Source organism: Eumetopias jubatus, unplaced genomic scaffold (assembly GCF_037043125.1).
Source record: "Eumetopias jubatus isolate StellerSeaLion01/CBP00866 unplaced genomic scaffold, mEumJub1_p1.0 scaffold_5, whole genome shotgun sequence".
NCBI lineage: Eukaryota > Metazoa > Chordata > Mammalia > Carnivora > Otariidae > Eumetopias > Eumetopias jubatus.
The window spans coordinates 150,154,205-150,175,747 of record NW_028274811.1 but is presented as its reverse complement, the minus strand read 5'-3'; positions in this window follow the sequence as shown (position 1 = coordinate 150,175,747).

Sequence of the window (21,543 nt, the reverse complement as noted above, 5' to 3'; positions counted from 1 at the left end):
CTTCTGTGCTCCTGCCCTTGCCCGCCCCGCCGCCCTGGCTCCCCTCCCACTCAGAACCGGCCACTAAGACTGTGTGGGTGTCTGATGGTTACAAGGATAGTGGACACATGCTCACACATGTATACACACACACTCATATGTGCACTCATGCACAACACAGGTTTCCTATATGTACACGATGGCACGTGCCACATATACACGTGTGTGCAGCCACACACACGTGCACACACATACCACATCGCAGGCACACACTCTTACCCATGCATGCACACATGTTCACATGCACATGCATGTGAACATGCAACACACACATATGTGCACACGCACACACAGTACATCTGCACACATGCACAAGTCTCACCGTGCGCACACATGCACACACATGCACAAGTCTCACCGTGCACACACATGCACACACACACATGCACAAGTCTCACCGTGCGCACACATGCACACACATGCACAAGTTTCACCGTGCACACACATGCACACACACATGCACAAGTCTCACCGTGCACACACATGCACACACATGCACACATGCACAAGTCTCACCGTGCACACACATGCACACACATGCACACACATGCACACACACATGCACACACATGCACAAGTCTCACCGTGCGCACACATGCACAATTGACTTCGAGTCCCACTTTTTTCAGAACTGGGCTAGGTCCAAGATTCCTCTTTTCCAGGCCCACAATCCATTTCCCTCCTGTTTCTTTTTTTACGAATATATATTTTTCCATCAGTAGACTTGTTAGTTTTGAGGGATGGAGTGCAACCAGAGGTTAACTCTCGTTGGAGTAAAATCTCACGTCCTCTTGTGCACCTCTGGAGGTGCTATCCTTTCTGCATGGGAGCCGCTTCCTGAGCACGCATCACACCTGCTCTGTTCCTTGGAACCACCCTGGGCTGGCCGTTCTCCCAGTTCTCCCGCTGCAGACCTGTTCTTGTGTGGCCCCTGCCCGGAGGCCATGGAAAGAAGCACCATGTAAATTTAGGATGGAAGAGACCCAGTGGCGACAATTGAGGGGTGAATAAACACGGGTTTTATAGGGAGTGCGTGACTCCGGTGTTACCCCCAGCCAGCTGGAGCGGAGATCTGCCTACATTCACAGCTCTCTAATTTCTGAACTTGATTCTGGCCCTTGCTCCTTAGACCGTGCAAGGCCTCCCCCTGACGTCTGCCGCCAGGCTCTGTAGGTGCGCACGTGTCTGATGGCAGGTACGGCCTGTCCTGAGCCACCGCGTGTGGGTGTATCCGCCTGCCCCCCCCACTCTATTGTGGCCTCCTCATTCCCTATTGGCTATGACTTTGGGGAGGGGGTGGGGCATCCACAGGTGGGTCAATGGCTCTGAAAATGCCTATGGAGATATTTCTGGTTTATAGCTTAAGTTTTACCTCATTTCATACTTAAATGTTGCTTTTCCCATGGAGGCAGGAGAATGACACCTTGTCTGTAGTGCACAGATTCATTCAGGTGTACTTATTGGGCATCTACTGTGTGCCCTGAATGAAGGCACTGGGGTACAAAACAGGATGGTGAGATGGCATGCATGGGAGCCCGGGGCATGGGAGCCCAGGCAGGGGGACATGTGGGCAGGGCAGCCACAAGGAAGAACCTGATGCATCTCCCATTTTATTAAGTATAAACCAGGGCCCCTCACTTCCCTCAATTTGTCCTACAAGTAGTCTTGGCCCAAAGTGAAATGAAATACACAATTAACACAAACCAGAGTGGGTAGAAGGAAACCCCATTCCAAGGCCATGAACAGAGAATCCAGGAAGTGCAGGACATCCCGCCCCACCCAGCTGAGTCCTTGCTGCCACCAGTCAGAAACGACCCAGCCCCTCCCTGAGCAATGATGGGGTCTCGTCATATGTGGGGCGTTGGGGGGCAAAATCGGGGAGGGAGCATTTGGGGATGTTAGAGAAGCTTACATTTTTCTTATAGCCAAGTTATGGGTTTTTTTGCATTTGTTTCTCAGCTTTGAAGGTGAGCTTATTTAGAGGGTCATGGAATGCACGGACAGGGGGGTGGGACCCTTGCCGGGGCCGTCACAGGCAGATGGAGACACTCAGGCTCATTGTCCGCCAGCCTGGGGCTCAGGGTGGAAGAAGAAAGAGGGGATTGGACCCAGGAAGACCCCAGCAGAACTCTCCTGGGGGTGTGTGGCCAGATGAGTGGGGGCTGCAGGGGAGAAGGAGCATGGATCTGGGGGTGATGGAGTAAAGCCCTGCTCTTGGGGCGCCTTCCTCATGGGGAGCAGGGAGAAGCCTACAACAAGGCAGTTCCTGCCTAGGCCTCCCTCCCTAAGTTCCTCCCACTTGTGCTGACAGGGCCCTGCTTCTTGGGCTACTTTGTAAAGAACTTTGTGTTCCCGTCACAGCCTGCGCGGGTGCACTGTTCCCAAGGAACGGTCAGAAGTGGAGCTCTGGTCACGGGAGATGAGGGGACACACTGGGGAGAGGATGCGGGAGCTCCTTTGCCCCGTGCCCGCCCTCTCCGTTGAGTGAGGAAGTCTCCGCCTCCCTGGATGGGCCACAGTGGACTCCGTCATGGGTCACTGTGGCACCCGTGATCCCACGGGCACCCAAAAGACAAAAGAGAAAGGGACTCTGACCCCAAACTCCCCCGTGGCTCTGTAGCTTCCCAAAAGGCACCCTTTAAGAAGGGAAGCATGTCCCCGTGTGTGTGAGCACAAGACTGTGGACCCACCTCCCCACACCAGAGCCCCATATGTGCAGAGCTCCCACCAGGTGGGGTCTGCAGGTGGGGACCCCGCTTCAGGCCAGCCCCAGCCACTCTCCTGGATGCCCATAGGCACCTGAATTGTGTGTGGACTCCCCCATTCCGGGCTGGGGCGTGGCCTCAGCTCTCCACCAGACGGCCCCCTGTCCTAGCACGGTCCCCGCCAGACCCTGGGGGGCAAGGGTGTCAGGGGCTGTCACACTTTTGCCAGTCTCTGCACGTGCCCGTCAAAATGAAATCCGACATGCCCCATGACTGCCGGTCTGTTGAGATATCAATAAAAGAACAAGTTTTTTGCTTGTCATGTTGCAGCAAGGTTGAAAACGCCTTTGCACTAGGTTAAGTCCAGTGTGTTGTAATTTTGAGTCAACAAAATAAGAAAAAAAGAGGTGGAAAAATAGAAGCGATCTGGCCAAATCCCCTGAATTCACAGTAAGCCCAATAATTTGACTGGATGGACCCAGGGTCACAGGGAGCAATAGGGGCTAGATGAAAGCCTGTCTCCTTGAGCAATTGACATTTCCACGAAAGTAAACACTAAGAAAGAGAAGTAGCGCAGTGATTCCCAAACTGTAGTGGCCGTGGAAGTCCCCCAAGGGCTTGTTAAGACCCACCCCAGAGCTTGGATCCCGCAGGTTGTGTGGGGCCATATCATACGCTTTTCTTAATTTCCCCCGGTGATGCAGATGCTGTTGACCTGGGGACCCCCCTCTGCAAACCCCTGATGCTGTCCCTTCAGCTCAGCCACATGGCAATTCCTCAGCCTCCTAGACTCTAGATGTTGTGCTGACAAAGGAAGTAATGTGTGCAGGAGTGGCTGATGAGTCATATGGGGCTCAAGGATGCTTGCATATAGGTTGGCCCTATGACTGTTTCTAAACCAGAGGATCCCTGAAGTTTTGGGGTCGAAGAAACTGGATCCTTTTATTCTTCCTCTGACATCCGGGGTTTCAGATTTTGGCTATGGTTTACTTCCAGTTGATGTCAGCTAATATTGGACAGAATTACATCCTCTAAATTACTCTTAAATGTGATGTTTAAAATATCTTTTGTTTCCAACATCCCAGAATATTTAACCCTTTTCCAGATCAATAACATCGCCTGCATTCTGATTTATTTACAGTTTTTCTGAGGCCGCAGGAAAGCCAAGCCTTATTGTTGGCACACAGCTGGGTGTTGTCCACCCTCTGCCACCTGCAGGTTAATTGAAGCGAACATCCTAGAAAGGAGAAAGTCTCCAGACACATGGCAGAAAAGTGAGGGGCCTGCTGCACCATTACCAAGTTCAAACAGCAAAAATCCCAAACGAGGGTGCGGCAGCGTGGCAGTGACCCCCAGGCAGGGCTGGGTTCCCTTCTCTGGGAAGAGATCGCTCTGATTCCGCTGTTGTCCTTAATATTTTATTACAAAATGACTGCAAAACTGGAGAAGAAATTTAAAACTAGAACAAATAACACCTGTATATCCTGTACTCAGAATCAACTACGGTTTCCTTTTAATCCATCAGCTTCTTCGTTCTGTGTGTGTGTTTGCGTGTGTGTAATATTTTCTGAGCCATTTAACAACAACTGTCAAACATCACGTCTCCTTACCCCCAGACAATGGATCTGCTTTCCGCCGGCCACAGTGCAGGTCTCCCCCACAGCGGATGTCACATGGAGATGGCCTCCGATCTGGCCCACAACCCACATTCCATCTGTGGCCATGGGCCTAGTGACGTCCTTTGTGGCCCCCTCCTCCAGCCCCGGAGCCGCGGTGTTGACCACTCCCTGCCCTTGGCGGTCAGGCGCGTCCATCTCCTTTCCCCTAAAGCAGTTCGGCATCGGGATCGTCTTGTTTTCATGGAACGTGTTCTCAGCGAGTGGTTGCTCACATGGGACCGGTGTCTGCATTGGGTCGCGCCCAGAGCATAGGCTGTGGTCCCATTTCTCCGCTCTGCACAGACTAGTATTTCCCTGGCATCTAATAAGGGGTCTGTGCAGAGGCGCTCTAAGATGTGTCCATATCCTGCTCCTCATGGAGACCCAGCCCTGCCCCGGAGTAGCCTGAGCGTTCACTGAGGACCTTGCCTAAAGCTCTCTGTATGGCGATGGCTGCCCAGCGAAGTTCTTCTACCCAGCACCCTTACAACAGTTGTCACCCTGACTTGGCATTCGGCTGCAAGCCGGAGCCCATCTACTTCTTACTGGCATAGACTCATGGATACTTAGCAGGAACTCATTGTCGTCCTTGAATATACTGGAATGCAAACAGTCCCGGGCTGGCTTTTGGGGGCTCCTTCTAGCCGCTCCTGTGTCCTTTTCACAAGCCCTGTCTCTCTCTTTTTTTAGTATTCCTTACTTTTCTGACACAATAAGATGTTCCTTGTTCATCTTCTACTCTCTCCACCCAATATCCAGCATCTGCCATTTTTGTGACTCAAATAAGTTGCTTGATATCTAACCAGTTTACTTCAGTGCTACAGAGAGTTTTCTTGAAAAAGGAATTAGACTCTACAATGGAAAGCTACTAGTCCAATAGGACCCCTTTGGTGGCAAAAAATAGAAAACCTGACGTGAGTGAGCACAAGGAAAACATCGATTAATTGGTTGGCAGAATCCAAGGAAGGGGTGAACATCTAGCCCCTGGAAGTGGGCAGCACTTCTGAACCCAGGGGGTACTGAGCCCTGGACATAAGTGTTCTCAGGCTTCTGTCCATGGGCTGCCATGAGCCCCGACCCCTTCCTCTAAACAGCAGAAACCACGGTGCCCAGGGTGCCCTTGGCCTATGTTGTTCGGCTTCCATCCCCGAGGTAATTCCTGTTCAAAACCCTGGGGAAGAGATTCAGCATTTCCTGACAAGGACCAGGATAAATCAAGGGGCCCTGGAGATGGGCTCATAAAAGAACAGGACAGCTTCTGAGCTGGACGAGCAGAGGCTGAGGAGGAGGAGGAGGCCAGGGAGCATCGGGCCGACATGAGAATGGTTGGCTGGATTTCTGCTCACTGTTCTCCGCTGCGGCAGATGACTTATTTTCTTTCTCCTAAGTGATGCTGGAATGTAAAGTTTCCAACAACTACAAAATCATATTACATCCCTGATGGTTCCTGGGGCATAGCAGCCACGTATCAGAGTAGAAGCCACCATCACCTCCTTGTGTTGCATTCACCTGTCTGCACTGTGGCACTTAGGTTTTAAAAATTTATTTAATCTGGAGAGAGGGGTGGAGAGGGAGAGAGAAAGACACTCAAGCAGATTCTGCAGAGCCCGATGAGGGGCTCAACCTCACGACCCCAAGATCATGACCTGAGCCAAAACCAAGAGTAGGGTGCTCAACCGACTGTGCCACCCAGGCGCCCCTGCACTGTGGTGTCTAAACAAACGGTGGAGAGGTCACTGGGAGGGAGGGAATTTGGTGACTCGAGCAACTGCCCTGACCTCATGGATTGTAGACTCGTTTGAAAGTCACTTCCTCCTCTGCGGGGATTGTGTGGTCTGCCTTTGACCAGAGTCATTGTTTTGATGACTGTGGCCTTGCCTTCACATAGACCTCCACCAACCACGACTGTTGGTGACCACAGATGGACAGAAAGCCCAGCCATGGACTAGCCCCTTTCCCTCCCTATTACTTAATTCCCAACTCCCTTCGCGCATGCCTTTGACACTCTTTTGGTTTGGACCCAATCTCTGGGTCCTGTTTCACGGTCAAATTCCAAACGAGGTGTGTCCAGGGCCATTACTAGGAGTGGCCATTGGGAGGCCAGCATGCCAGGCCTCCTCTACACTGAAATGGCAACCACTGCTCTTGTCATCTCAAGAAAAGCCCACCCCGGGTCCTCAGACCACATCATCACCAGCCGTGGTGGCCCTAATAGCAACCACTCCACCAGCAGCTGGCAGGGTCTCCATGCGTCCAGAGCTCCCACCCGGGTCATGGAAGCTGCAGGAAGACATTTGGAAGTGGAGCTGGGTTCCAGGGCTAGGTGACTCGTGTTTGGACTTTATTATGAATGTGTCATGTTTCCAGGAGTATGAGCTTGCCTGAGACTAAACTATCGGCCCCACCATGAGGGATGGGATTAGCGGTTCCAGGGCCCTGCCAGAAACACAGCTGTATAGACAAGCCACGGTGACCTAATCTCCCAAACTATGAGCTGGCCCCGTCCAGCTGTCATGGGGAGTGTGAGAGGGATCTGGAGCAAGTGTTTGTGGATACGGGGTGGGAGGGAGAAATATACTTTATGATCCCAGGGAAGGGCTATGTGAGCAGATGGTGAGCATCCCTGTGCCCAGGGAGAAGAGAACAGCAGCAGAGAAGATAGCGAGGCTGTAAGCAAGATAAAAGAAGGCAGTGCCTTTGGGAGGAACACAGAGCAGCCGAGAAGGGGGTGGACTGCTTGTGTCCAAAGGAAGTGAGTTATATTTCATTTCCAGAAAAGTAGCTAATAAAAAGAAATCCCTGGTAAAATGAGTGAATTTTATTATTTTTTTAAAGGTTTTATTTATTTATTTGTCAGAGAGAGAGAGACACACACACAAGCAGGGGGAGCAGCAGACAGAGGGAGAAGCAGACTGCCCGCTGGGCAGGGAGCCCGATGTGGGACTCGATCCCGGGACCCCGGGATCATGACCTGAGCCGAAGGCAGACGCTTAACCGACTGAGCCACCCAGGCGTCCCTAAAATGAGTGAGTTTTAAAATACTTGGTTATTGGGGCGCCTGGCTGGCTAAGTCAGAAGGGCATGTGACTCTCGATCCCGGGGTCATGAGTTCGAGCCCCAAGTTGGAGGTAGAGATGGCTGAAATTTAAAGGTATATATTAAAAATTAAATAAAATACATGATTATTTTTAAGAAAGGGGAACTGAGATGTTGAGTCCTCATCTTGACAAGGTTTCTCTTTCCTGGGGACAAGTGTGGACAAGCTCACATCTCTTGCCCACCACTTGAGACTTAATGAGTAGGTGGTCTGGTGGGTATTTCTACCACTCACTCAGTTGACATCTGCTAAGCACCTACTATGCGTGCTATAACCTCTGTATGGGATGCAGGGGACACTGCATGGGGAAGGCATCGAAACCCAACGTGAAAGAAGAAGAGATGTGACCAGATGACAGGGTGGCAGGGCTCATGCTGCGTATGGCATGCGGTGAGAGCGGGGTGTGCCCACGGACGATCGGGAAACCCAGGAGATGAGCAGCCCCATCAGCCGGGGAGATCAGGGAGTGTGTGGAATGATGCTGGCCCTCCGGATCCCTGCAACAGGCTCACAGGGCGTTAGCATGGGGGCTTGAGGACGTGGCCGGATCCGTTATTTCCTAGACGGAGGGTTAGGGACTTGGGTCCAAGGCAAAGTAGATACAAACACAAAAGCTGTCTCCTGGCCCGGGATGCCCATCTCAACTTCCTGCCCCTGTTGATTCTTCTCCTACCTCTGCCATCTACCCCCACATAGCTGCTCAGATAAGAGGGACCTGCCCCGCCCCAACCCAAGCCCCTGCACAGTGCCAGGCTACAAAGCCCCTGCTCAATTACTCCAGTTGTCGTTCCGTCCGTCACTGTGGAAGTGTTGGTGGGCTAGTGTTCTCTCCTTCCTGCCCTCCCTCAGCCCCTCCTGCAAGGCTCCTCTCCCCAAGACACATTTCTAGAACCAACAGCCCCTGAAGGCAGAGAAGTCTCATCAATACTTCGTTTGCTTTTACTGATCTTTTCTATTTATTTTTGGACAGTCATAAAATCATTAAGGTATTATTGAAAGCATGGTTGGCCAGCCCTTCTGAGTCAGAAATTCAGAACAATGTCCCAAGAAAAAGAAACCACTGAAACTTCTAGACAACGAGTTTCAAAGATTCACATTTTCATATATTTCTTTATTTCAGAATGAAATACTTGAACTAGAAAGATAGCACCTGTGATCCACAGGTTGACTGTGGATCACTCTAATAATACACGTGACCGATTCGATGAGAAGGGGACATTTTGGAAAGAAATGGAGTGAATTATGATAATTCCTGAATGACTCCAATTAACTGGTTTAAAACGTCCAAAATTTAGTCCAAATGCTAGAAACAGACTCCCGTAAAGTTGGAGTCTTTTATGCAAATAAATAAGTTGCATAAATAGTTTGCGGGCTTCCCCCTTTATCTTTGTGACCAATACGGAGTCAGCAGTGTTGTTCGGGGCGGGGGGGACACAGAAGAGCCCTGGTGACCTTGGCTGGATGTGTGGGCTCACCTCCCCCCACCCCTGTCCTTCCTTCCCGGGGCGGCGGGGTGGGGCTGGGGGTTGCTGGCATAGATTTGACTCAAAAGCAACTTGTTTCAAGGAGAAGGTGCCAAACTGAGCTGTTGAGCTTTCTGCGGACTTGAACAGTAAGGGGGTCACTGATCAAACCTGTTAGCAATGAAGAGTATTTTCAAAACCAAGGGATTTGGAAGTAGTAGTGCTCTAAATGGACAGTGGATGCAGGTGCCTGAGGCTCTGATCTGAACGCCCAGGGAAAAGGCAGGGAGCGGGATGTGGGGCTTTGAACCACAGCAGAGCGCTCCATAGTCATCCTGTCCTTAAACTCATTAGCAAGGGAGGCTGACATCCTGTGAGCTACCCTCCAGTGAAGTCACAAATACACCTGAGGGTAGGAGTCCCACGGACCTGGAAGGTACACGATTAAATTGCTTAGAAAACAGGAAGTACTTCCATCTTCGTGAAAGTTATTTGAACACCTGAACATCCTCTCCAGCTACATTTTTGTCTCCTTGCCGATTTGGTGCTGACGCATCAATCTACTTCCATGAAGATGTACTGGACCGAGCTTCTGCTCTGCACTTGAATTCCCAGGCAGTAGTGCAGGGCTCAGGGGCACCCCTGATGCTGGCTATTGGACCAGAGGTCAAGGTTCACTCCACCTCAAAACATGCACTGTCTCCCAGCCTCTGGACTGGCCAATCTTGAAATGAAATAAAACCCAATCTTCTCTCCTGTCAGCTTTCGGCTTCTTGGTGAAGGTTGATAAATGGTTTTCCTGGTTAAATTTGCAAAAACCAGAACAATACGAGGGTTTTTAATGAACCCAAGTGGGGAGAGCCCAGAGGGCTGGGCGAAAGCTCGATAACGAGTCCGCTGATCGCAGAGCCACCAATGCAATGACTTGGGTCACAGTCAGCACGTTCCCGGAGCAAGCCAGAACAGCCCGGAAAGAGACTTGCAAGCCTCATCGAGTTTACCTGGCTATGTCTGGGCTGCTTTCCCCATTTGTGCTGCAAGATAACCTGCCTTCTAGGTCAACTCTGAGGAACAAAAAGGCAGACTTCAGGAACCAAAAAGATAAAACTGCTTGTTCAGAGTGAGATTAAATCTGCACCTGGATTCCATCCAACTGGTGTGATTAATTCAAAGAACCCACTGGAATCGGAGACTGAAGTATCTCAGGCTGCTCTCTTTCCATCACTCGCTCCTACATACCACAGTTCAGGGGCTTAAGAAGAAGCCAAATTCAATAGGGACAGACATTTGAGAAAAAAAAAAAAACTCATTTTATTTAAAACTTCGTTTTATTAAACTCAAGGAATTTGTCTCTAGGTTTAGAGAGTTGATCCCGTAACTCAAAGGTTTTGTGCTGGCCTCCTCGGAGGGCTTGGGAAAGCCTCGTGTGCCCACAGAGGACACAGCTGATAAAACAGAGACAGCGCTTAGCCCCACATCAATGGGCACTTTCCGTGGGCTCAGATGGGATGGAAATGCCCCATTTGCACTGAGCCCTCCAGTTGCAGGAAAACAGAAGCATGAGCCTCTCCGCAGGCTAGGAATGGTGTCCTGGTTCTTCGTCGGCCACGTCTATGACTCTTTCCTAAATTGAGAAGCTGGTCCGGCTGCCACATGTGTGCAGATCTCACTTCATCACCGTGTCCCTTCCTTCCGTGTCCGCTCTGCAGAAGGGCGACAGGAAAGGATGTCACAGATGAGCCAAGTTGATTGGCAGCTCAGCAGTGCACCCCTGCCCCTGGAGGCGAAAGCGGAGGGCAGAACGGGAGACGCCCCTCCCCTGCGGGCGCAGAAAGTGTGTGCTCCGGGAGGCTGCTTTGTCTGCAGCTTTGCGTTTGCAATCACCAGGAGACACGCGTTGCCCACAGCAAACACCGAGCCCTGCCCTGTGTGTGCACAACAGCAAAGCACAGACGTTGTCTCTCGTAGGACATGTTTCACAATGGAGCCAATTATTGACATTCTTTGGTCTTCCTTAATCACATAAACCAACCTTGATGAGCACATATGTCTTTTTATCAACCCAGAAAGTGCTGAGTGATGCCTGGTTGAGAGGGGTGGGTGAGACCACACGCCTCTGTCTCATGCGGAGAAGGAAACGGCTTTCTTCCTGAAATGTCTCCGTAGGATGACTGGAGGTCATTTTCTTAGAAAGCTTAGTGTGAGGCAAGGCAAACGGGTTTTGCCTGACATGCACACACGCGCCCCTTTGCAAGTATCTGTGCCTTTAATTATTATAATTAATTAGGAGAGTAGATTTCACTCAGAAGTGCTTAGCTGAGACATTTGTTTGCGATGAGCACTTCCCCTCTTTGGAACTCGAAATTTCGTCGTAAATGTGGCGATTAACATCTCTCTCTCCAGCTCAGAAAGTGTTGACACAGATGTTTGGCTAATCATTCAGAGCAAATAGCTATTCCCATAAAGGCTAAGATTAGTCGGAATTGGCATGCATTTCTTTCTTCTGTGAGCCTCGTTTGATTATAGATGATGTTTTGTTAGAGCGTATCCATGCAACCTCATAAATGATGTAAAGCCCAAGGAAAACAGAGACTCTGTGCCAAGACCAAATTAAATACACATCAGAAAAATGCGGGCTTGATTCGGGTTCAGGTACCATGAAGCTCGCCTTGGTCGATTGTTGCTAAAGCCTTCAGGAAAACTATAAAAAGCAACCTTGACATTAATATCAATTTGAAGTTGGTGTGGCTGCCAACATTTATTCAACACCACGCTCGGCTGGCTGTATCCTCTCGCACACAACATGTAGTGGCAGCAATCACAGCCTCCAAAAGCTGTGACAAACGGCCCGTGCGGAGCAGGCAAGGAAAAGCGTTCTTATCGGGGTCGGTACCCGGTGACAGCCACCATCCGCCCCGCGGGCGGTAGCACAGACAGGGCTGGGAGGTGCATGCAGAGCTTGTGCTCTCGGTGAGCACCTCCGAGGCTCCTGCCCCTGCTGTGTGCCTCTCTTCTCCCGTCAACCCACCCCAAGACACACCGCATCCCGACGGCCTCCCCTTCCCTCCTTGGCTGGTTCTCCTCACACAGATCCCTGGAGACCCTTGTTGAATTACCACAGGTGCCCTCTGGCACTTCTCGGGGAATCTCAAGTCCTCGGTCTTATTGCCCTGCTCCCCACAGTGCTGGTGGACGGAGTTCAGGAGGCCCGGAGCAAGGCCAGCCCCCAGCTGAGGACTGGTGCAGAGCCCGGAGGGCTGGTGTCCACTGACCACGCTCCAAGGTGTGGGCTCCCATGGCAGAAGCCTGCTGCCGGGAAGCACCCTGCCAGCGCTGGGGAGGAAGGAAGACCAGGGTGGGAGCTGAGGGCATACACGTTGCCAGCACTTGGACCCCATGGAAGCAAAGGCCCAGCGGGAAATCACGTGAATAGTTGAAACTCCTGGATGATGGGCAAGCTGGTAACCAAGTATCCTGGCAAAAAGATAACTGTATCAGGTGAGCAGAGAGAAGGCTGATTGAGCTTCTTTCTGGGGGGAGGCTATATGAGCACGGGGGCCCCCCGTGTGGATGGACCCCCACTCTACAGCTGCGATCACTGCTCCCACAAGGTGCTTTGCCTGCGGGATGTGTGGACTCCCACTGCCCTCATGGTCTTACCTAGAGGCATTTTGTTCACATGACGATCTGTTACCTCCCGCTATCTCACGCTGCCTCTTCTATCTCAGCCACGCTAGTTAAGCTGCTTCCGCATGGAGTAACATGTCTCGACAGCCCCAGCATTTGGACTGGGCTGTGCCTCTCTCTACATTAATCTTGCCAAGGAACACAAGGGACATGCTCTTTCTCTTGAAGCAAGGTGCGTAAGGAAGTGGTGGGATAATGGGTAAGCGGACGCAGGCTTGAGGTTTTACACCTGTGTACATCTATATTTATTTTCAGGATACTTGGTAGGGTTGACCCCTGATGGGTCACAGTCTGCTCCACCTGGTGGCTCCTGCTCATCCTTAAAAGTTTGGCTCAGGGTTGGCACCTGCTGGGCCCACCGCTGCTTTGATGCTAAGTGCTCGGCACCTGTGCGTTCATCTCCCGGGACTAACCGGATACCATTTCCCCATCCATCCTCCAGTAGCCAACTCTGAACCCCGTCCGAGAGCATGATGGAGACCCTCCTACCACTTGGCATGGCCGCTCTGTGCGGTAGGACTTTGGCAGCGATGCGGGAGCTCCGCGTCTGTACCTGTGAGCAGCAGAGACATGTCTGGGAGCTGGATAGCTAATGTCTTAGGCAGCTCAGGCTGCCATGAGCAAGCATCGCAGGCAGGGTTGCTCAAAAAACAGACATTGTTCACGGCTCTGGAGGTGGGAGGTCTAAGATGAAGGTGCCATCCACTTTAGCATCTGGCGAGAGCCCATTTCCTGTCTGTGCCCACGTGGGACAGATGGGAGGGCTCTGGTCTCTTCCTCTTCTTATAAGGCAGAGCACTAACCCCGTCATGGGAAGGAACCCCACCCTCATGACTTTATCTAACCCTACTCACCTCCTAAAGGCCATGCCTCCAAATGCCATCTCCCTGGGGGCTTGGGTCTCAACATGAAATGGGGGGGGGGTCATTTAGTCCACTAGCCACGTGTGGATTCTTCGATGTGCATAGTGAAACTGAGGGACTGGATATTTCATTGTGGTTTACCCTAAGTCGATTAAATGCATATTTCTATAGCTACATGTGGCTAGAGGCTCCCAGATTGGACAACGCGACTCCAGAAGCTTCCATACTGCTTGGAATAGAGTACGTAGTCCTGAGGTGAACTGAACTTAGGAGGGGAGACTATCTTGGCTCTTAGTTTAAACAGTTAAACCTTCCAAGATATCAGGGAAGTGACACATCTTCCTTTATTCCTTTTTCAGACTTTGGTGGGGTTGCCCTGTGCAAGCCAGGTTCACTCTTGCCTTGGGGACTCCTGCCCCCTGGGGCTCCCATCCTGTGGCAGCAGGAGCTCTCTGGAGAGGGGACATCTGAGCAGAGGCCTGTGTTCCTTGGGAAGATCTGGAGGGAGTGTGTCCGGGTAGACGGCCCGGGACCTGCGCGGGCCCTGACGGGGGAAGAAAGTGGGCAGAAAGGAGAGGCGCCTCTTGGAGGCCAAGGGGAAGAGGAGGCTGCAGCAGAGAAAGCAGGCTGCAGGCCGCTGTCGTATTTGCATTTTCTTTTAAGCAGGATGGGCAGCTGTTGGAGGACATTGAGCGGGGGCACAAAGTGATGTTATTTGGGTTTGGAACTCATTCCCCTGGCCCCCGGGAGGACACTAGGTATTGGGGTGGGAATCCCTCCCAGTGGTCTGTGGCCGAGACGTGGCCTAGCCGGAGGAGGGAGGCGGAGAGACGCAGGGCCGGGAGGACATCCTGTCAGGGGATCTGAGCTCGGAGAACAGGGGAGAAACCCAGGAACACCTCCCGAGTGAGGTGTGGGGGCGGGGGGCGGCTGCTGACGGAGAAGGGGGAGAGCTGGGGCCCGCCAAGGGGGAGAGGGAGGGGTGTGTGCCGTCCAGGCCCACGGGGCACCCGTGTGGGCACGTGGAAGGGAGGAGGGGCCCGGAATAACTGACCTCACAGCCACCACCCTGCTCTTGAACGGGACAGGGCACGGCACGGGAGGCAGGGCTGCAGGGCGGCTGGCTCCAGAGACGCGGTCTCTGCAGGCTCGGGGGGCAGCCAGCTCCGCTCCGCAGCACGGTCGCTGAGGGCTGAGCACCACGGAAGGCCCTGAGGGAACCCCCCCACCCACTCTCCTGGCCACACGCTGAACCGCTAGATAAAGTTGTTTAGAAAATCTGGAACGCCCCCCAGATTTCCGTACGGTTTTATTTCTCACAGTGGACTATCAGCAGTGAGATAAATTTAGACTCCCTGCTAAGCGTGACACACCATGGTAATTGTACAAGCATGATGTCTTAAATTACAGTTTTATTATCTTGCATTTCTCTTCCAGCTTATAATTCTTCTTTCTCATCACTCTCTGCCTGTGCCTGATCTGTGTCCCTTCCTCCTCCTCACAAGACAATCATTAAACTTCTCCAATCACCAGGAAATGGTGGAAAGAATGAAAGAGTTTGGCTTTAAACACTTCTAAGTAGACAGTGGGGAAGTGGCTGCAAATTAAAACCAGGCAGCTTAATGATATTAGCGTGGCCCTGCTTGAGAAACCCAGCCTGGCCCCGTTCTCTGGGCCCGGGGTACCTATGATATCAGAGCTTGGAGGGGATGGGGGGGCAGGCAAGTGGTGCAGGGGTCCCTGCGGTGGAGCTTGTGCACTCAGCGCCCGGGGGGGGCTTGCTTCGTGTTGTAACAGGAAATCCATGGCAGCTTCCTCCAGTTGGTGGGAAGTTGGTGGGAAGGCAGATGGTTCCTCCAGGGGAGAGGAGGGGGCTGTCCCTTCAGCAGTTCCCGGTTCTGCCGCCCCCTCCAACACTGGCTGGACAGGGGGAGCTACAACCAACCAATCAGGGACCCCACGGAATCTGGTTTGGCTAAATGTTTTCACTTGTTGAATTTCACTAAAAACGTAGAGCGACATTTACAAACTTGCAATGAGGAACTCGGGAAGGTGAGGCCAGGTGAGCCAGGGAAATCTAGCAGTGCCCAGACCTGACACTCATGGTACACAGTCCCCGGGTGCGGGCTTGGGAATGGCAAGGCGATCTCCATCGATTGACCATCAAGGACAAACAAAATGTAAATGATTTTAACATCCTATAAAGAACAGCAGTGCCATAATGGTGAATGATTTAATTGCCCCCATATACTGAGCATTATTTCCGCCACAGACAACAAATAGAGCTTAAAATAAGGTCTTAAAAAAAAAAAAGTTGTCGTTTTTTTTTTTTTTTAAAAAAAAGAGACTTTAAAAAGTCTCTTTAAAAAAACAAAACAAAACATTAAATGGCGACCATTGAACCATTGCACAGATGCTTTCCAACCCCAGGACAGCAGGGGCAGGGAGCCCCAAGTGAAGCGGTTTTGCCAGACGTGGAAAGAACATGGCCCGGTTGTCAGCAGCGGCTTCTCTGGAAGTCTCATGTGTTCTACTACTTCTAACTGAGACTAAATCTCTTCTGACTCATTTTTTATTTCCCCAAACACACACGGAGTATCTTAGCAGCAGGGAAATGTTCTAAAGCAAGTGCTGTCCTGGTACCCCACCCCATAGGAAGTGAAGGTGGTGGGCAGAATTCTCCCACAGCCTCCCCAGACAACCCCCACTTGCCCCAACACCACTGTATACACAAAGTGTCTCCCAGATATGGGATCAGCACTAATGTAGACACTGCAGTGACTGGATCTTGCAGGTGGGATTAAGGTCCAAAACACATTGACTTCAAGACAGGAGATTCTCCTGGGTGAGCCTGACCTAATCAGGTGAGCCCATAAAAGGGATGGAGCTCTTCCTGAAGCAAGAGACATGTTGCGTGGGGGGATTAACATGAAGGAGATTCCCTGTGGCTGTCTTGTAAGGTGAGGGATCACATGGCAAGGAGTGTGCACGGTCCCTAGGACCTGGTGTCCTCAGTGCTATAACCGTGAGGAAATGAATTCTGCCAACAGCCCACATGAGTTGGAAGCTGAATCTTCCCCTGAGACTCCAGAAAGGAAGGAAACGCAGCCAACCCTGATTTCACCGAGTGAGCCCCTGAGCAGAGAACCCAGCCGCACTGTGCTGGATTTCTGACCCGGAGGACTATAAGTTAACACGTGGCTGTTGGTTTACGCCATTAAGTTCTGTCACTTTACACAGCAAAGCAAAACTAACAAAATCTGTTGGGCAATCAACAGATGCAGATTCTCGCGTGGGCGCCACTGTCCCGTGGCCACGGGACACCATCAACGTTCTCGGCAAAGAGGGATGATAAATCCTACCCTGCACTCCTGACGGGGGAGCGGGGAGGGCTGCCAAGAAAGTGTACAGAACTCAATCGGGAAAACTGAAACTGCCACCAAAGATAGAGTGGATCGTGTTCTTGTTGTCAATGATTACCATTAATTATAGCTATTTTCTTTTGCTCTGTTGGCGACATTTTGTCTTTTTCAGTTTTGCTTGAAAAATAATAGTATCTGGGAAATAGTGCCTGCCAGGCTGCAGAGCTTAGACAGCCTAGTGTTGACTGGGATCTTGGAGAAAGAAGCCAAGGTCTAATAACCATCACACTATTGGAGAGTCACAGGATATGAACAGATTAAAGGTCCTGAGAAGTCCTGCTGCAGAGAACCTTGCTCAACATGGTGTAACAGGGCATTTTCTCACCTTCCTATTTTGAAAGAACTTTTATCCGGCCACTCCGATAAATCTCATGGGACTGGAGGAGTCATGTTTGAGAAAACTGGTTCAGAGGTTAATACAAACAAACAAAACAAATACATAAAGAGCTGCTGACTCCCCTTTGCAAGCACCCTGATCATGTTGTGTCATGAGCGTAGGAGAGTCTGCACCTACTCAAGTGCCCGGATGCCCTCCCTCAGCCAATTTCTGCATACCCCTCTACGATCCTGGGCCTAAACATTCCCAGACACTCAGGCATAGGAAAAGCGTGCCTGGTGAGAATATTTAAGACAAGTGGCACAGCCTTCCACTCCACAGAGAGAAATTCCATGCCCTCCAAGGGTTCAAGAAGAAGTGAAAATCTTCTCTTTAATAGGAAAATAGTTGGTCTGATAAGATAATGAAAAACCACCATCCATAAATAAAGAACACCTTTTTACTTATCTAAATTCTATACAAATAGTCACTCTACCATTTGCAAATAAAAGCTATGACATTTAAAATGAGACCTGCTCTTTGCAGATAAAGAAGTGTATGATGTATCAATAGCGATTTACATTCTGTGGCCTGGGGCCAAGACGGCAGGCAGATCAAGGGAATAGAACAGGCTGTCCAGAATCAGACTCTTCCACACAGAGACTTCACATCTGAGCAATAGGACCTAAAAACATGAATAATTCAACAGAGCCAAGAAAACTGGCTAACTCTTCCGGGGGGTGAGGGGGGGCGGGGAGGAAGTAGTTGTATCTCCAACTTTCATCATTTAGAAAGGAGCTTCGGATGGAACACAAACTTAAGTATAAAATATTAACTTCTAAATATATTAGAAGGAAGCATAGGTGAAGACTTAATCCCAGGGCTGAGAAAGGGCTTTTCAACATAAAATCTCAGACATGAACCCATGAACACAGATACCGGTGGACCGGATTCTGTATCGATTTCTTTATTAAAGGGAAATTTAGAAAAAGCAGTTCTAATATTTATAAGAGGCAAATGATGCATACATAAACGGCTTGCGAAGTGTATGAGGAAAAGTGCGACTCTCTGAAAGGGAAATCGCTAAAGGACATGCAGGCAGAGTAAATCAGAGCGGAAATGGCCCACAGATGTGTGAGGACATCCTGAAGCTCACAGGAGCGAGGGAGATGGATCTAGGACTCGAGGCACCTGTCTGATGGGCGATGGGCGCTAAGGGAAAGGGATGCTCCTCCCCTGTGCCGGTGGATGCTGGGGGGGCGGGGGCGCAATCAAAGGGAGAGGACAGTTGGCACAATGCCAGGAAGACAGCGCTAAGAGAGAAAAAGATGGAAACGCAGAAATAGGTAAGAGGGTGGCTCTGTTTCTTTCAGGGTACATGGGGGTGTGCGCCACAGCCTCCTGAGTTGTTTCGGAGTCAGCAGGAGCCACCGCGTCTGGTCTGACTTACCGTTTCCATTGATGAGCGTGTTTCGGGCCCTGTGAGAGTCCATGCTGACGCAGGGAAGGCTGACCGCAATGCAGACGACCCGCGTTCTGGAGCCTCACGGAGGACACAGCCCACAGGGAGAGCTTCATTGTGCAAGAGATTGAACAACTCCCCCCAGGGTTTTCACCGTGATTTGGGGCACCTCTCTTTGTTTCCTCCTGAACCAGCCCTCCGCAGCCTGCGGGCTCTCTCACTGAATGAGACAAAGAAATCTATGACGTAGGCTCCCCATATACGTGAGCGACAATTGTGCTTTCAACTTTTTAAAAATGACACTTGGATAGAAGTTTGGTAAAAATGGATCGGAGTTCTCAATGGATACTTCTTCTCCACGATAGTAATATAGCATCTAGGGATGTACCGTCTGGGTGTGCTTGGATAGAAGCAGAAAGGGGGCTGTAAAGAGATTCAGGCAGCTTTGTGTAATGACAGTCAAAGCAAATAAATAAATAAATAAATAAATAAAACGAATTATGCTCTCTCTCTAAAAAATAAACAAATAAAATCTTCAAAAAAAATTTTTTAAAAGGGGGCGCCTGGGTGGCTCAGTCAGTTAAGGGTCTGACTCTTGGTTTCAGCTCAGGTCATGATCTCAGGGTCATGGGATTGAGCCCCGCATTGGGCTCCATGCTCAGCACAGTCAGCCTCTCCCTCTTCCTCTGCTCCTCTCCCTCTCCCCCCAAAAATAAATAAAATCTTTAAAGAAAAAAATTAAAACAAACAAAAAAGCAACTTACATCTGTGGTTCTCAACCTTGGGTGATTCACCCTTGGGGGACATTCAGCCTGTGTGGAGATAGTTTTGATGGTCACACTGGAAAGGGTTGCTCCCGGCATCCAGGGGACAGAGGCAAGGATGCTGCTCAGTGCTGTGCATGGGACTGCCCGCCGCACACGGTGGTCTGGCCCGGAGAGCCAGAGTGCTGGGGCTGAGGCACCGTGTCCAAAGTGCACAGATGTAGAGACAAGGTCGAATCGATTAAGTGAGATGTTTTGCAAGGAAAAACTGTTAACCATATTAATGCTTAGAGCTCTTTGTTAAGTGAAAAAATGATTATAAAATTATATTTGTGATGGTCACATGGCTAGAAAATGTAAATACGTTAATAGAGTATATAAATATTTATAGAATATTATCTTTCACATTTTTCATGGAAAAATGTATTGTATATGTCTCTATAGAAAGTAGCATATGAAAGAAATATATACTATTTTATATGTAAATGTATATATATTGTATACACACATATGATAGTATTTATTCTTCTACACCTTTTCCAATTTATCTCTCTCTCTCTCTTTTTGAGCCTTCTTCTACGGGGTGCTGAATTCAGCCTGGGGTCCCATCAGGAAGGAGTCTTGCCTCTAAGTGAAGACACTGTTGAATCTGTAATAATACATGTGTCTTGGGGAGATGGCCCACTGACTCCTTATCAGCTGGGCGCCCTGCCTATGAAGCCCCCGACTGGATGGGCTGGCCTGCCCGGCACTCCGCACCGCCCTGAGGGGCAGACAGGTGTGGTGATGAGCTAGAACTGGCCCCTCTGCGTGGCGCTGCTCCCAAGAAGGGCCCACCCCCAAGGAGCACAGGGGAGAGATGAGGCTGGTCCTGCTGCCTGCCCGGAGGCCAGCCCTGTCTGGCCACTCACTGCGTCAGCCTGACAGCAGAAAGCACAGAGAGGTGGGGAGACACAGGACCTTCTCTCCCAGATCCGGCCTCCAACCCTGGCTCTCTGCCTCTGATCCCAGGCTTCTCATCTGCAGAATGAACGCGCCGACCCAGCTGTCTCCAGGGTATTTTCAGTGCTCAGATCCTGTGAGTTCTTCGTCTCGTGTCTCTCCCCGGATTTCGCAATGAATGAATGGTTTACATCCTTACTGCTGATGGGCCTGTGGAAATCATGCCCTTGGCTTGACAGCTTTCTCCTGTTACTTTTGAATGATCACAGACTCCAGGGCGAGAGTTTAGGTAAGCCGCTGTCCAAGTGCTGGGCCCCAAGTGTCCCAGAGAAACGTCTTCCTACAAAGCTTTCTGAAGGTCTGGGATGTGACCGTAGAAATCCAGAGAGCTGGCCAGCCCTGCGGCTCTCATGGGAAGAAAGCAGTGGAGGAGGCTGGCTCTCTAGTGCATTTTCTAGTCTTTGGTTGGTTCTAATCTATCATTCGATAACATAATTTTCCTTTTATTCCTTAAGCCCAATAAATCTTTTCCCACTCTGCAGCACTTACAATTTTTGCCTCATCGGCTAGTGAGTGTGAATGTCTACCCAAGATTGCTATGGGATTTAAAACGTGCTGAGTTCACTAGGTGCTTTGCAACCAGCTGTTTGCCACTCTTCATTTCCATTGGGTTGAGCTACGAGGAGCCGTGATTGAGAGAGAAAGGATCACCTCTGTAAACACCCTTCCTGCCCCAGAGCATCTCCAGCTTCACATTTCTCATGTAAGGATTGAGACCAGGGGTTCTCAGCCTTGGCACCGTGGTTGTGTGAGGCGGGACAGTGCTTTGTGTTGTGCGATTTCCCCCCGTTATCCCTAGGCCCCACCTACTCGACACCAGGAGCCCTCCCTCTACCCCGAACACTGCGATAATCAGAAATTCAAAAATGTCACATCACCTGGAGCTCTATTGGCCCAGTTGGTCAATGGCCTCCACTAGCAGGTGGAGAAGGAGCTCCAGAAGTTTCTCTCACCAGTGAAGATGGAAGCCTCCTCTCTGTGTCCTATAAGAATGTGGCTGGGCCCCCACTGTATTTGTGAAGAGTCCTCAGTCCACACTGAACAGTAAATCATGACTGAAAGAAG